Raw genomic sequence first — 15,274 nt, forward strand, 5'->3', positions numbered from 1 at the left:
TGCTTGTTTTAAAAGTTGTTCCTCCTCTTTAAAGCAAATAGACCAATCTCACAGTCTCCAAACAACTAGACAACAAGCAGAGAAAATTTCAAAACAAAAGGCCAGAACATTCCCTAACTCTCTTTCAGCTGTCTTCTAAAAGCCTAGAGAAGAAGAAAACACACTTGGGTTGTAAACAATTTCTAAACCTGTCTGCTGGGTTTTGGCACTTTAAAAGCATTGGTTATACGGTGGCCATGTGACATGTTAACAAGGAGCTTAGATCTCGAAACCTAGTTTTCCTTCGTTTGTTCCTTTTCTTTTCTACACGGCAGTGAGTCATCCTGTCTCTACAGAAAGATCCACAGTTCAATGATATTCTAATATGACAGCCACACTCTTGGAAACACCTTGCCTCCAGGATTTTGTGAGAATCAAATGTGATCAAATGAGGTAATGTAGGTGGAAGTACTTTTAAAAGCCTGAGGTACTCGTCAGATGGGAGGTATTATTCCCCTTTATTTGAGAGTTTGAAAGCATTGAAATCATTAATTGGAGCACTGCCCTCACTGTTCTGAAGAGCTGTGATTTGGCCCATTTTTCAGATAGGAACTGAAGGTTACACCTTGAGGAAAGCTTAATGTAAATTGTAGAATATTCAAATCTTATTTTAAAGAACATCCACACATTTTGTTGGTATCTGGTAAATGCTAGAATACTGGTGACTCATTGCTTCCCCCATGTCCTTATTTGGTAGCATGCAAATAAAAATGATCATTTTCAGATTTAGATTTTCTCAAACCGTGGTGCGAGCAGCTATTTTTACTTTTGCTTCAGTCACCATTCTCTGTAGTAGAAAGTGTAGAGAGTTGTAAAAACTGTTTTTCCATTTGCAGCCTAAATTTAAATGTGGAATGCAGCAAAGAAAGTACTCTCTTGGTCAGATACAGGAGTCACGATAGTCAAATCCAGTATTTCTGACACACAGTCTTCATGTCCACACACTTCAGGACTCCACAGCACTAGCGTCACCGACACTTCACAAGACTGTTTCCATAGCACTTTCCTTCAGGAGGCCTCAAGTGATTTACAAACGTTCTATTCTCTGAACATTTGTATTGGAGAGTTGATGGGTCCATTAAAACAATACTCGCAGAAATTGAAATTTAACCCAGTCAATTTCTGGTTGAACCCAGAGAAATTTAACCCAGTCAAAACCTGGTTTCAATACTATGGGCCCATTGGGTTCATGCCCTATACTTAGTTCCAAAGAAATGAGTGGTGTTACCAAAGGATGAGCATATTGGAGTCCCCTCCCTAATTTCCCCAATAGTTGTTGTCCTAATCTATTAAAACCAAGCCTACTATCAACTTTCTTCAGAGGTCAATCCCAGAGTTTACCTCCTGCTTTGGACCCATCACCTGACTTACTCTTGACATGACGGGCATCCCAGATCTGTACTGCGACTAACTTCCTATGACTGGGTGTTCAAATCTTGATGTTGATGACGTCCTTCCAGGATAACCCATCCAGACTGGCCACCTGCAAGAAGGATTCCAAGTGGGTTTCAGTGAAATCACATTCTCATCTTTATTCTCTTACTCTTTGCTAAAACCATCTGTGGCTCCTGGCTCCCTGGGGCCAGGTTTGTGACATTATGCTCATGGGGCTTTGTGGGGTAGGTAGATGACCTTGGTGGTTCTCCTTGGATATCCTTGACTGCCCTCTCATGTTCCAAATTTTGTTTTAGACTGGAAGGACAGACCCGTAATCTGGCACCAAATCCTGATGAGACATGGGATAGCACGTAACCTCTGAACTTGCCCCTTTAGCAGGTGGCTAAAGGCTGGAAACAAAGGGGATGCTGGCAAGCGTTGTACCTTAGGCCGCTGGATGGCTCTGTCTGCCGACGGCCACCTGACCCATATGCATTCCCGCCTGGGGCTTGGTCAGTGGGGCTTCCTTTCTGTGCAGCTCTAGCGCATGTTGCTGCTGGCTCTTCCTTCATCCTCCTTGAACTCTACCATTTTTCCTGGGGACTTCCCTCCACCCTGCGTAAATTCTTGCAGTGTAGGAAATGCCCAGTGGAAATGCGAAATAATCATGTCATCTTTCACACGTTTACGGTATGTTGGCAATGTTTCTAATAGGCACTAAGGGACAAGAGTTTATCTTTCTATCTTACATCTCATAAATCTCTTCCCTTTTTTTCCATCACTAGTGTAAATTTTGCTTAGTCCAATAACAAGGTTAAAATTACAGTGCTTTTCATCATTACAGAGATGCTTTTGCCAACAATGGGGACAATGGCTACATCCAAAGTTTAACCAATTTATTTTTTCCCTCTGCCTGCATGGGGGTGACCTCTGAAAGATAAGTAAAAGATTTTCACTTACTTATTCACAGGCTTTGTGCAAGACATCTGTTTGCACACGTAAATGTTTAATCTCTAGGGGAGAATCTGCCCCCCCGCCCCGTTCTTCCTCTGAATTTTTTTTTAGGCTCCAAACCAGGGGAGAGCCATCTGAGATATTGGACAGCAGTGAGGAACTCATGCTTTTTAAGCTATTTAACTTCTTTATGCTTTAGTTTTCTCTTTTGGGGATAATAACAGAACCTCAAGTGTATTGCGAGAGTTTTTTAAAAAACAATTTTCTTCTTTTTGAGATGGGGGCTTGCTCTTGGTAGAGTGCAGTGGCATCATCATAGCTCACTGCAGCCACAACTTCCCAGGCTCAAGAGATCCTTCTGCCTCAGCCTTCCAAGTAGCTGGAACTACAGGTGTGTGCCACCACACCCAGCTAATTTTTCTATTTTTTTGTGGAGACCAGGGGTCTTGCTCTTGTGCACACTGGTCTCAAACTCCTGAGCTGAAGCAATCCTCCCATGAGCCTCTGTGCCGGGCCTCTTTGTGAGGATTGAAAGCAATAGAACATGTAGAGTTTAGCACAATGCCTGGTGCGTAAGAAGCCCTTGGTAAGTGGCAGAGAGCATCCTGATCATTACAGTTTTTATCCTGTTTTCACATGGCAACCCTCTGCCCTGCTGTCCCTGCAGCTGCTGAAGGATTCATGGCCTGTAGCTGGGTGTGTCAGTGATGCCCTTATTAGCCTTAGACGTGAGTAGAGTCCTCAGACAGTTCCTGCCTCTGCTTTCCACTGCTGACTGCGGCTTTTCACATAGGTGGCCCTGCTCCTGCTCCCACTCAGCTGCCACAGCCATATCCACACTGCATAGGGGTCTGTCCTTGAGGCAGTCTGCTGGAGGCATTTGTGACCCTCTACCCAGCGCTGAAGCCCCACCGAGTCCCTTTCCATGCTGCTCCAGAGGCTCCAGCCGTCTGTGGAAAGTACCCAGTTGTCTGTGGTGAGATATTAACAAGTTGCTTCTCTCCAGCCTTTACCCGTATCTGAACGGAGGTTTCATCCTGTTCCTTTTTCCAGAAGTACCTCCTCATCTACCACTTTCTGCAGGGTCCCTTGGTTCCTGGACACCAGCTTCTGTCTGTAAATGTGAAGGAGACATCTTTATCCCGATCATCTTCATCGAACACCGTGTCCATATATTCAGGCCAGACAAAGCATTTGCCCTTCTCTCTTGACTGCAAGGTCAATGCCATTCCAATTTCTCTCTCATCTGTCCTCATTACTTTAAGTTCCTTATTTTCAAATTTTATCAGACATTCATTTATTGTAGAAGTGAAAGAATTGCTTTGACTGGTTCCTGGTGGGAGCGCTGTGAATCTCCCTTTAGAGCTTTAGGGTCTGCCTTTCCTTCTCTGAGTTACTGTGTAAGCCCCAAGAACAGGTTGCATTTTCCTTCTTTGGGTACCAAACCCCATTTAGAAAATAGAATTCAGTTTTTTTTTTTAATGGTAGCACATCATATATGCTGACCATTTCCTTTTTATCATGATTCTCCTACCATGTGTCCATCCGTCCATCCATCCTATCGATCTATTATCTATTAATATATATGGCTTTTTGCTGTTCACACACTTGTGTCTGCTCCAGAATACTTTCACTGAAAGGCTGATGTGCAAAGCTATGACTCACTACTGACACAGTGGCTTGGTTTTTGCCAGATTCTGTTTGCTCTCAACAAGTTTAATTGGACACTTCTTTGGTAATAGCCTACATTAGAATGCAATAGAGAAATGCCTAAAAATGTACAAATGCCAGGGTTGTTATTGAAGCTAATATTAATTAGTGAAAAAAATGCATTGGCAGGGCTCAGATGCAGAGGAAACACCTTTGTCTACAAAGGGTTGGGGACAGCTGACCAGTGATCAATGCTTACAAGATTAAAAAGGAAACCCATCTTTGATTCCTCTCTCTTTTCAGCCTGACAATTGGTCACTGAGTTCTGTTGTCCTTTCTTTATGTTATGATATCTCTTGCATTTCTTTCTTGCTTTTCAGTCCTACTATACTCCAACTCTGGTTAGAGTCTTTTTACCTCGTGTGTGGTCCATGGCAACAGCCTTCTAACCAGGTTACCTACTTGACGTCTTTTCTCCTCAAAAATCACACTAAAACTGCCATCTGATGAATATTGTGAAAATACTACTTTCTCCAGTGTATTGACCCACAGTCTTTCCCTACAGGAAAATGCCCAAGATTCTCTTGGTATGGCGTTAGAATCCTCCAATTTACTTATCTATTTCTCATCTTTCTTGATTAAATAAATCTCTCCTTCTATCATTCTTCTCATCTAAAATTTGCTCCAACCATTCTAATTCTTGGGTATATCTTTCTTATTCTGTCTTCCAAATCTTCCCCCAGTCTTTGAGACTGGGCTCAAATCTCACTCCCAGCTTGAAATGATCACGCTCCTCAGAACACTTGTGACGTCATTATTTATATAATTAATTCCATGCACCCAGCAAACACGGTCTCAGGACCTTTCTCCCAGTGCTTTGCTCTGCTGCGTAACTTTCACATGCTTACCACTCATCGTGTGTCCCAGGTGTTCACAGATGGCTGATTCATGTTCTGAGTTTCTTCCAAAGCATCTTGCATGAGTCTTGTACTAAGTGATCATTCAAGAATATTAGACTTAGGCTCAGTGCCTATAGCTCAGCAGCTAGGGTGCCAGCCACATACATTGGAGCTGGCAGGTTCGAATCAAGCCTGGGCCTTCCAAACAACAATGACAACTACAACCAAAAAATAGCTGGGCATTGTTACGAGCACCTGTAGTCCCAGCTACTTGGGAGGCTGAGGCAAGAGAATCACTTAAGCCCAAGAGTTTGAGGTTGCTGTGAGCTGTGACGCCACAGCACTCTACCAAGGGCGACATCGTGACACTCTGTCTCAAAAAAAAAAAAGACTATTAGACTTAATTAAGAGAAAAAAAATAAAAAGTTAGAAAAACTAATTAAGTCATTTTCATCACCAGCAGAGAAATGACAAGTCTAGAGTTTTGTTCCTGTGCATGTTGAATTTGAGGTACGATGGAGAATGTGTTTTTCGTAGTATCTAGAAAGAATCCTGTGAGTCATGTTGTCCAGTTTCTTATCTCTCAGTCATCTCAGAGAAAAGAGACCTATTATATGTGTAAAGAGCCCAGACATAAAATTCCTTGGGTCTTTTGGATGATTAAGTCTCAGGGTTGTATCAGCTTTCCCCTTGACAGTTCTCTCACTTGTCACATTAGGCTCAAACCATTCTAATTCAAGGTCTTGAAATTTTAGTGTATTCAGATTGACTGAATTCCTTCAGTGCATGGTTAAAATGTAGATTCTTAGGTCCATCCCCAAAGTAATAGAATAATAATCAATTATTCTGGGATGGGCACACACGAATCTGAAATGTATATATGTGTGTGTGATGTGTAAGTGAAGAGAGTGTGTGTGTATGTGTGTGTACATATATGTGTATTTTTTATATATATGTTTGTATGTAGTATGTGTAATACATACGAGGTAATTCTGATACAGGTGGTCTGCAGAACACTCTCTGAAAAAAAAAACTGCTTTGATTTCATTTTTCAAAATTTTAGTTCAAGCATGTTCAATTATAGGACCATTTACTGTGAACATTAAAAAACAGATAATTAATACCTTTTCCTAAAATTGTATGTCCTCATATGAGTATTTTTAGCCTCATCTATATTAAGCTCTATGTTAAGTTGAACTTGATGTTCAATACATGTTTATTGAGCACCAGTGTTCCAGGCATCAAAGATGAATGAGTTAAGAAGTGAGGTAGATCTACATTCTTAGGAAGCTCATAGTATAGTAGGGGAGGGAATAATTATGACAGCATTGGTGAGGACAATCCAAAGTTTGTGGACATTACATATTTTTGTGGCAGTCCAGCAAAGGCAGGGTCTTGGAGTCTGTTGTCCATGGCACTAGGCAGAAAGTATATACATTTCCCCTTGTTATGGCTCTTGACTTTGAGCCTTTAGGACGAATGTAAAGAAAATGCCAACACTCCACCATTTTAACAGGTTTTCAAATGCCATGAACATTACTCAGTCAGTCTTCTACACCTTTTTGAACATTTCAGATGACTTGCACTCTGTAAGGCATTTGAAGAGCACATTATTCTTGGTCCCTAGGCCCTAGACTTTTCCATAAGAAAGTATAGCTCTTCCTCATTTGTTTGGGTCCCTTTTATTTCACTGCCACCAACATTAAAGGCTGAGTGTCCTCTCCATTCATGAAGTAAATATTTAGTGAGTGTTCCAATGTGCAAAGCACTTGCTAAATGACATGAGAATATAAAGCTGAATCAAACGCAAATTATTTTCTTAAAGAAATTACCTACAGTCTAGTGCTGTGATGTATCATGTACTCATAACAAAGTAGGATATAAGTAAATATACTATGGATTACTTCCAGTCAGGATCCAGGAGGCTGAAGGTATGGAAGGGTACTCAGAGTGAGGAGAGTTGATCCAAGGGGAGGCAAGTTCAGGTTTGGACTTGTCACATTCGAGGTATTGAGGGACATCCTGAAGATGGCCAGCAAGTAGTTAGAAAATCTGTGACCAAAGCCTGACCAAAGCCTGAGACAGTGGTGACACGGGGAGCTACAAGACTCAGTTCTATGAGGGGGTCTTCAACGAGTTCAGGGAAAATGCATTTGTACATGTATTATGAGAAAACTATGCACAGACTTAAATTTTTTTGTACCAAAATAAACTTAAATTAATTTGTTACAACATGTTTGAATAGGATCTAGTCCAGGCGTCCTCAAACTATGGCCCACGGGCCATATATGGCCCGCCTAGGACATTTATCTGGCCTGCCAGGTGTTTTTGCCACTACTGCCTGTCCTGCTTAGCAGCCAACTCCTCCTGGGGTCTGCAGTCCAGCCCTCTAATAGTCTGAGGGATAGTGAACTGGCCCTCTGTTTAAAAAGTTTGAGGACCCCTGATCTAGTCTGAGGTACTAAGAAGGATAAAACATCACTTTGAAAAGAGCTCCTATCAGAGCAATAAGAATTCTGCCGAAATTGAAGCAAGAGGGAACATAGAATTTGTAGAGAAGTTAGGGTGGCAGGATGATGAAGTCATTGATGCTTTATGAGACACTTCTGGCCACAATACCCCTAAAGAAATCAACTGTTTACAAATGGATGACTGGTTTTAAGAAGAATCGGGACAGTGTTGAAGACGACGCCCACAGTGGCAGATCATCCACATTGATTTGTTTGTGGGAAAAACTTTGTCTTGTTCTTGCCTTAGTGGAAGGGGACTGACAATTAGCAACAGAAATTAATAGCCAAACCACACACATCTAATTGATTCAGCTTACCTACTTTTGACTGAAAAATTAAAGTTGAGCAAACTTGTTACTGTATGGGTGCCAACCTGTTGTGCCCAGATCACCTGCAGACAAGAGCAGAGCTTTCAGTGGAATCATTTCTTACAAGAGTTGTAGCAGGAGATGAAATGTGCCTTTACCACTATGATCCTGAAAGATGTGACTACCAAGAGGTGGGAGTGGTCTGCTCAGAACAAAAGTAGACCAGTCAAGAGCAAAGGTCATGGCAATAGTTTTGTGGGATGTGCTAGGCAATTTACTTGTTAACTTTCTGGAGGGCCAAAGAACAACATTTGCTCCTTATGAGAGTCTTTTGAGAAAGTTAGCCAAGGCTTCAGCAGAAAAAAGCCCCAGAAATCTTCACCAGAGAGTCCTTCTCCACCATAACCATGCTACTTCTCAGTGTTCTCATCAAACCAGAGCAATTTTGCAAGACTTTTTGCGGGAAATCATTAGGCATCCACCTTATGGTCCGGATTTGACTTTTTCTGACTTCCTTTTGTTACCTAATCTTAAAAAATCTTTAAAGGACACCCATTGTTCTTCACTTAATAATGTACAAAGACTGCATGGAAATGGTTAAATTCCCAGGACCTTCAGTTCTTTAAGGAAGGACTAACTGGTTGGCGTCATCACTCTATAAGAGCGTCTTGAACTTGATGGAGCTTATGCTGAGAAATATTTAGTTTTATCTTCTACTTCCATTTTCCCACACACTTTTTGAAGTCCTCTCATATTGTCAAACCAGCGCAGCAGGCAGGAAAGGGGAATTAAAATACAAGAGAAGTAACTCAGAAACATCATATTTTCTTATTTGATCTCATTTAATCACTGAGAGGTTGAACTTACAACATTTGAAAGATGAATTCAAATATTTTATTTGCTGATATAACATACATTTAATCTTTGCTTTTCCTATGGGAAAAAGTCTATTTTCTAGACTGACCAATGCGTCTACTAGACCTTGGCCTTTTGTATGAGACTAATGCCTCTGTGTTTGTTTTGTTCGGAAGACAAGGGAAGGAACTATAACTAGAAGAAAGAGAAGAAGAGAAACAAAACAGGGTCTGTTTTGATGGGCTCCTGTATTGTTGAAGATTGAGGAAAACATGGACGCTGACTGTGGTTCAACTGAGATTAAGCATCCTCTGCAGGAGGCAGGCTTTAGGGCTCCAGGCAGCACCATATTAAAGATCCCCTATCTTTGGCCTCTTGGATTAAAACTATAACTTCCAGAAACACTGTCCCACAGTCCTGATGTGCTATGCATTCTCTCTTTCCTTGTCTTTCTATTTATTTTTCTCTTTTTGTTTCTGACATCGATGATAGTGGCTACTTAAGTAGAGGCAGAGAAAATCCATAAGAGAAAAACACCGAAGTGTTGATTTGAAAATTCATGTAGAGTAACCGTTTAGGCACATGAAAATTAAAATCATGTGCATAATCCTGTTAAGAATCATTTGCATCTCTTTAAAATATCTCATACAGCTGGATGTCATCCTTGGAGTAGAGCCTGGTGGAGCTCATTTCCAGAATAACTAGTAGATTTTCAAAGGCTTATGTTTACTTACTCGACAATGATGTTACTCCAGGAAAATACAACCTTGTCTCCCACAGCTTAATTTAGGAGCATCGATGTATTATAACAGCGCTTGCGACCAATTTCTATAGGAAGCCAACGAGAATTTGCTAATACAGAGCTGAAAGAGGGCGAGTAGGGAGCAAGGGGGCTCTGGATTCCAGATCTGTGCCCAGAAACTCTCAACCAGGCCATGCACCCAGCTGCTGTGGGTGAAAGGTGAGCTAATCACTTCCAGAACCCCCCATTTGGTGAAGCAGGCCTTTGAGATGATACCACAGTGGAAGCAGGTTATCATCATGGTACCCCGTGGTCTGAGAGAAGAAATGGAAGAGCTCTGTGTGGTGAGGAGAGGTGTGGAGAAGATTGGTGAGGCTCAAATGGGATAACTGGAAAAGCCCGGGAAGGCAGTAAATGATGCTTCCATGACTTGGCTTGGTTACCATATTGCCATAATGGGCGCAATAGGTCAGCAACCCATTGATAAAAAGCAAACGCAGGAGAAGCTGAGGGGATGTGCTAAGAGCTGAGCTCTGGGGTACTTTTGGGGGCGTTGAAATGGTGCTGGTAGATTTTCATGCTTAGAAAAAGAAAACAGGACAGAATCAGTCAACAGAGTTTTCTCTGATTATATGGAGGTGACTTTCATGTTGTCAGAGGCTAGAGCAGTCAGTAGGAAACAGGCCCAGAAAAAGTCTCCCAAATGATGAGGTAAACAAATCTGGGGAGTGGTAGTCCTTAATGTGGGACCTGGATGCTCACTCCTGCCCCTGCCCTTGACCTGCAACTTTGTTCTGTGACCTTGGGAAGTGCTTTAGCCTCGCTGCACTGCAGTTTCCTTGTGTGTGATAAGAAAATAATAATTGTTCCTTGAATTTCATACACATAAAGGTCTTAGAACCATTCCTAGCAATTAGGAAGCATGCAGAAAGCCTAGTTGATAAATACTCCGGGGCAGTGACTTTCAACAGGTGTGCTGCAGCTCAATGGTGTGCCATGAGAGGACCTTAGGTGTGCCTTGGAAATTTGTAAGGATCATTAATTAAATTATTTTCAAAAGAAGTTCAAAGCACAGTAATTATGCTTTTTTTTCCCACTCTTTTTTCAATCAACATAATTTAAGTGTGCCATGACATCAAAAAGATTGAAAACACTGCTCTAGAGCACAGGTTTCAATGCTCTTGAGGGCATTTTGGAAATTTGGGGGGAAATTTTTTTGTCTGTTACAAGGATAGAGGGTAGGTACTACAGCTGTTTAGTGGCTGGAGGCCAACAAAAAAATGTATCCCATATCCCTCACGACTATTGGACATTTCTATAGGTGAAAAACCCAATATTATCAAAGCTTAGAGTCTAACTCAGTTTTTGAAATTTACATAAAGTCTTTTTGCGTTGTTTTAATATATACTGAATTTTTCACGATCACATAAGTCAAGAAGAAGATTATACTTTTCCTTGTTCAAAGAATTGTCAGGACTCATTCAGCATTTCAGAGAATCACCTCACCAAGACAAACATGTCCACCTGCTGAAATTCGACTCTGTTGTCTTATGTATTTAAACATCAATTTGGGGGTTAGAACATTTTGGTATATTGCCTTAACCTGCCCTCAAGGATCTTGAAGTCTAGTTTCTGATTAAGATTGGGCCATCTGTCAAGTCTCTGTGGAATACTTAACTTCAAGAGGAAAGACCATCTTCTCTTTTCTACATGTGAACCCTTCTCCCTTCTATCTCTGTAGGAACTGGATAACAGCAGAAAAGCTTCTTTTCCTTGGTTTTCTGCCTTCCTTCTTTGCAGAAGGTCTGAGGCAGCCAGACAGGAAGGAGTGGTGAACCACTTTGGCTGTAGCACTTCCTGCTTTGTCCAGGTCTGTCTCCCCAGTGGACCATAGATTCAAGGGCTCCCACCCCTGCTTGGTAAGCCTCATGCAGTTAATTCTGAAGCCCTCTCTGATTTTGTCACTGGAGGTCATATCTTAGGTAAGAGAGATCAGATGTTTACTCCCTGACATGGGCAAAGAGAAAAAAGGAGCAGTTGCAGAAAAACTCCGTGGTTGAAAATGTTATACTTTCAAGATGGTATATATGTATGTATTTATATATATATATTTTTAATTGTTGTTGTTTCTTTGTAATTGTTGGGGATTCATTGAGGGTTCATAGACCCAGGTTACATCGATTGCTTTTGTTAGATAAGGACCCTGTCATAATTTTGTCCTGCCCCAAAAGGTGTACCACAGCCCTTGTCCCCCCACCCCCTCCCTCCTTCCTTTTCTCAGCTCACCCCACCCCGCAACCCCCACTGTGTACTAGATCAAGATGGTTTTATTGCCTGATGGTCATAGGGAAGGTGGCAAGTGGAGTCAGTTTTCTGTCTGGTATAACAGAAATATCATAGACTTGGTTGCTTATAAACAATAAAAATTTATTTCTCATGGTTCCAAAGAGTGGAAGTCCAAGATCAGGGTGCTAGGATCCCCTTCTGGGGAAGCAACTGAAAAGAAGCTAGACTCTCTCTTGTCCCTTTTATAAGGGCACTAATCTCACTCATGAGGGCTCCACCTTTATGACCTAATTATCTCCCCAAAGTTCCACCTCCTAATGGACTCAACATATAAATTTCCATAGATACAAACAGTCAGTCTATAACATGGGAGTTCAATTTCCTAAGTTCAACTTCTTTCTATGAATACATTAGAATATGTTAGTGGTGAAGGTGTTAGAATCTAGTCTGACAAAATCAAGACAAAATAAAGACCCATGAAATTTTTCAAGATTTAATATGCATTTAAACTGCACACAAAAATGTAGTTTCCCAAAGGTTAAGTTTTCCTGTGTCTAGGTACTATAAGAAAATAAAAAGGTACAGAGGGAAGAAATTCTTGAGAAAAACTACTCATTGGGCTGGAGGAGATCTATAAAATTTCTGCTTGGGGGTGATGGTTATTTTCAAAGTTGGCCACAGTAATAGCTCTCATCTTATCAGGTGTCAGCATCAACTGTCAGGTCCCAGTTCCCTGGTTCTTAGTTCCTAGGACCAAAGAATGGTTACTGGTCCTGAGTTGACAGAATGAATGAGCAAGCTAAGCAGATGCAAACAGGCAGAGTGCCAAAGTTTATTAAAAGCAGAGCATGTTCCAGAGAAGGAGCTGGTCTGCCCCTGTGAGTGGAGGAGACCCTGAGTTTAACAGAATTTCTCCCCTTTGTGCTGATTCCCTCGTTCTGTGATAAGAGGGGCTAGAATATTTATGGTTTCTCTTGAAAAAATGTGGAGAATTCTTGGAATGGTGAATCCTCCCTTTTTCTATCCATGTAAGGCAATTTCCAGGGGTTGCCGTGGTATTTGTAAACTGTCATGGTGCTGATGTGTGTGATTTTTACTGTGTTAATGAGCATAGTTCATTTAGGGACACTGTCTCCTCAACTGTGTGCATACTCCAAAAACCCTCTTTTGTGGCCTTGATCATATCTCCACTTTGTGGTGTCCCTGCCTCTTTCTGGTTGGTCAGTCCTTGGAGACTGCCTATAGTAGACCAAATATCTGGTCTGTCCTTGGAAGCCCCTTTGACATGTCATCTGTTCTTTCTTGAGAGCCCCCTCTGGCCAATTTGTTTCTCTTACTATAGACAAAGCATCTCCTAGTGCCATCTGTTCCTCTCTCTCCTTGTCCCCATCTAGTAATCCGTAAGCTCTTCCACGAAAAGGTGGAGTCTAACTCCCTTCCCTCTCGCATTGGACCTTTTGTGAGAGTAAAACACCACCTTCTGCTGAAAACGAAAACAAAACTAGGATATTTCCAAGGTGAAAAAGAGAAGTATTTGATACCTCACCTAGACTATACCCATGGAGCTGGGGGTCAGTTTACAAATATGGATCTATGACTAGGTCAGGTTGCTACTGTTGTCCCCACATACTGGCGGGTCTGTGGGGACAACAGTGAGCCACCAGGTGGCAAAGATGTAGGTAAGCCAGGTGAAAAACCCTAGGAGGAGGGCTGAAGGAGCAGGCTGACCCAAGCTGACCATCTGACCGGGAGTGGGGCCTTGATAAGAAAGGCTGCTAAGGAGCCTTCAGTGTCCTCAGTGGCTGAGACCTTTAACCTTGGGCTGGAGGAGGGGTGTAGGTAGGGTCCTGGGGAGCCCATAGAGGTCTGAGTGAGGACAGTGTTTCGGGTTACTGGCAGTGCACATCCTGGCTCTGTTTTCCTTGAATCTGTTTCTTGCCCTTTCTCTACCCTGTTCTGAATCAAAGGGGTCTGACCCCTGTAGGTTGCTTTTCTGAGGTTGAAGGTTGATGGGAGGCACTGATGAGAGGCTGGATGGTGGGTAAAGAAGAGAAGTAGGTGATCCTGGCCCTCCCGGCACAGGTGCACAAACTCTGTGGCTCCCTTGCTGCCAGGCAGGTCCATCGTGGTTCCAGCCTCCACCCGATGGCCTGTGATACCAGACACATCCCTGAGCTCCCTGAGCTCCAGGAACCCTGTCCCCCTTCCCCGTGACCTGCGCCAGTGTCGGCTTCTTGTCTTTGCAGGTTGGATTTCTCACTACCCCTGGCTGGCCTCTCAGCTCCTCCATCCCTTGTGTAATCAATCCCTGCTTCAAAGCCCTTCTGTTTCAGATTCTCTGGTGGTTTCTGTCTCCTGGTTAGATCCTGACTAATACACTGGCCTCAGGAGCTGGTCAGCTCCAATTTCCAGGGGTGAGCTGCTAAGGACAGGCACAGGAATACCTTGCTGGGAGGGGGTATGCTGGGAAGTGAGATGACTTAGGACAGCTAAGTGTGGCCTGCTGGGTGCCTTCCTCTCCAGAACTACAGGAGAGTAGCCTTAAGGGAAGGACTTTAATGGAAGAACTGATTTGGGGTGGGGAGAGATGAAGAATCCACTAAAGTCCCAGCTACTTGGGAAGCTGAGGTAGGAGGATTGCTTGAGCCCAGGGGTTTGAGGCTTTAGGGAACTGTGATTGTGCCACTAGCCTGTCTCCTGGGTGACAGAGTGAGACCCTCTCTCAAAGGAAAGAAAAAAGAGGGAGAGAGAATTTACTAAAATAGAGGCACCACTGACACTAGAGACAAGAGAAAGCCCATGTCAGTTCAGTTTAGAAATAACCTAGGTGGCTTGGTGGGGCTCGTGAATCACCGAAGCACTGTGGCATCTCGGGCCTTGTGTCACGTTAGTACCTTGTTTCTGGCTTCAAATAGAACAGAGAATAATGCCGTGGGCGCCTCTAATTTAATATTCTCATATCTCCACATCAAATTCCCACTAGGACACATGTATACAAATGAATTATTACAATTTTTCCCTCTTACGCTAGCCAAGCCACTTGGGCCTCTGCTAAGAAACGAGGATAAAAGTGATGAAAACAAAGCACAACATTATAACACCATTTAAAAGAAAAAAAAAAAGACTTCCAGGAGTTCCTCTGTGGCACTGGAGGAGCACAGGCTGCATGTTTAAACGCCTTTTGTTTTCCCTTTCGGATAATCACAGACAGTAATGTATCCACAATGATCCTTGGCTGCTGCTGAGGTCACCACTTAGCTCCTGCTGATGCGCTGAGCTGGTAGAGAGCGCAGGGTCTCTGAGGGAGACGGCCCTGGAGACTGGAGGGGGGCATCACTCGGACTGCTGGCCCTACCCTCAGAGGCCACAGGGGGGTCATCTTTGAAGCTGGTGTTCGAACCCCCATCCAGACACTGGGGATGGGGACAAGGCACACACCTGGTGGATTGTGGATTTCAGTGAGAGAGAGATGCCATCTGGGGTTGTGTCCTCGGGGGGTGTGATTTTTCACACTGTGTAATGAGCCTGCAGCAGGGAAGGGCGTTTCCTGGTGGGCTTTACTGCACTAGGCAGTGCTGACAGGTATCCGGATACATGCTCCAACTCGCAGTCATAAGATGAAGACAGGAGTGGGGAAACTGCCTGGCTGCAGTG

The sequence above is a fragment of the Otolemur garnettii genome, unplaced genomic scaffold (assembly GCF_000181295.1).
Source record: "Otolemur garnettii isolate 467f Iridium unplaced genomic scaffold, OtoGar3 scaffold00041, whole genome shotgun sequence".
NCBI lineage: Eukaryota > Metazoa > Chordata > Mammalia > Primates > Galagidae > Otolemur > Otolemur garnettii.